Source organism: Salvelinus fontinalis, chromosome 8 (genome assembly GCF_029448725.1).
Source record: "Salvelinus fontinalis isolate EN_2023a chromosome 8, ASM2944872v1, whole genome shotgun sequence".
In the NCBI taxonomy this organism is placed as follows: Eukaryota; Metazoa; Chordata; class Actinopteri; order Salmoniformes; family Salmonidae; genus Salvelinus; species Salvelinus fontinalis.
Genome location: NC_074672.1, coordinates 19,413,048 through 19,415,132, shown reverse-complemented (window position 1 = coordinate 19,415,132; position 2,085 = coordinate 19,413,048). Strand labels below are relative to the sequence as shown.

Sequence of the window (2,085 nt, the reverse complement as noted above, 5' to 3'; positions counted from 1 at the left end):
ATTATATAAGTTGTCTGTATATAAAAGTATTAATGGGACTGCCCAAGGTGGAGCTCCTGATCGACATTGGTTGGAACCTCTCCAGCGCGCTGGTAATAAAGAATGATTAATTTAAGATTGACTTTGAGTGTCCCTGTGTAAGAATTTCCATGACATATTATTCACCAATAATAAGTTTCATGGTGGTGAGAGCAGGGAATTCTGTCAGGATCCTCTTAAACTTTGAGGTAAGAGGGTAAGAGGTAAAACTGGTAACTCATCTTTCTCTAAACACTGTTATCCCCAGATTGTATTGGTGGGTCTTTCCGGCAGTTTCCTGGAATTTGCTTATGCTTGGTGTTTTCAATCCAAATAATGTTCTAATCATCTTGTCATTAACAGGCCTCCCCATGGCCAGAAGTCACGTGGCTGAAGGATGATGTTGAAGCGGGTCAGTATCTCCAACTCTGAATCTTCATCTCCGCTACTGATCACTTCATCTGAGTGCTCTGATTCAGGGATCTACACCATTGGGGTCAAAAACCTGGTGGGCCAGGAAAGCTTCAGCGTGGAGGTTAGGGTTACAGGTACAGTAACATACAATGAAGCACTCCCAGTCTATTTCAGACTGAGAAGGGATTGGAACTTAGCCTCCTACGTTAATGGTTTGCTAAATGTAAGCTTGCGAGATCAGGCGGCTTGCGAGTCTAATTGGAACTTGCACAAGATGAAAAAGATGGCAAGGGTCAGCACTCACAAATAAAGTATTTTAAATATCAGCAGTCACAATGAACATCGGCCATGATTGATGCAACAATTCTCACATAATGAGAGAATTTCCTCCCAAAGTGTTAGTTACATCCTACTGACTCTCATGTCTCTGACACTGGGCACTACATGATCCCAAGCCCCCAGGACCAGTAGAACTTGAGGAGAACATCCCAGGCACTATGACAGTGATCTGGGAACCATCCCCTGATGAGAAGTGTGACGATCACCTCCGCTACTCTGTGTCTATACGAGACTCCATCAAAGGCTCATGGAGCACAGTGGCCGACAGGCTCTTCAACAACAAGTTCACCACTTCCGTGTCTACGCTAAGAAGGACATGGGCATATCTGCCCCATCTGAGTCACCCACCTGGGGAAGTAAGAGGAAGAACGCTATTACCAGCCTAGTAAAGAGATCAATTGCCAAGTCATATAATCAGCTCATATGATAGACTGGCAATACTAACAGTATAATCAATAACAGCTAAGTCATTAAGCTCAACATTAAGTACTAATGTGTTATACCTGTTTATTATTATTATATTTATTTATTATATGTATTTATATTATATGTATTTATTTCAAACAATCTATTAACCCTTTATAAAATGCTGCCATTTTAACGTATGCATTACATGACATGTGAGATGAGCATTTGACCTCTGCCCTGTCTCTTCTCTAGGAACATTTGTGGTGATTATGCCAGCCTACAAGACCTGTGATTTGCGGACTGCTCCATCCTTCCTTGTGCCACTGAGACAGCACACAGCTCCCAACGGTTACGAATGCTATATGTGCCATAATGGGAAATCCAAAGCCTCGCGTCACCTCCAATGCCTTGCTTCATCGCAACAACATCAGCCAAACACCAAATACTTAATCACCATCTGTGGTGTCTGCTCCTTGCTGATAGTCCCCGTGACCCCCAGAGACTGGGGCGAGTACACCATCCAAATAGAAAGTGCCCTGGGGAGGGCCGAGTGCTCCACCAAACTCAGTCAGAGATGAGAACTCAACTGACCTGCTCTGACAAATGTGTGTAGTACCTCGGTGTGAGTCGGAATATAATTGAATGTAATGTCATTGAATGTTGCATGAAATAGTTATATTGTTTCTCTTTCTCTCACAGAATGAGAAACATTGTGTTTTTACAGTGCTTCAGCATGTAGAGGCATTATTATGTATCAAGGTGGAAAATATAAAGTTTGCTATATGGTAGAATTAAGTTATTTCCCAAAATGCATGGCCGTACTGCTTGTAAGACATGCACTGCGGTTGTTGGGGATAGTAAGTACAAATCCAAGAGTTATCGTTTTTGATAATTATGTTTGATGTG

The 2,085-nt window shown here is 42.3% G+C and overlaps 1 pseudogene; it reads left to right on the top strand.

Annotated features, from left to right (window-relative positions):
• Window positions 1–418: 418 nt before the first annotated feature.
• On the top strand, window positions 419–1,757 carry LOC129861433 (immunoglobulin-like and fibronectin type III domain-containing protein 1; annotated as a pseudogene).
• The last annotated feature ends 328 nt before the right edge of the window (window positions 1,758–2,085 follow it).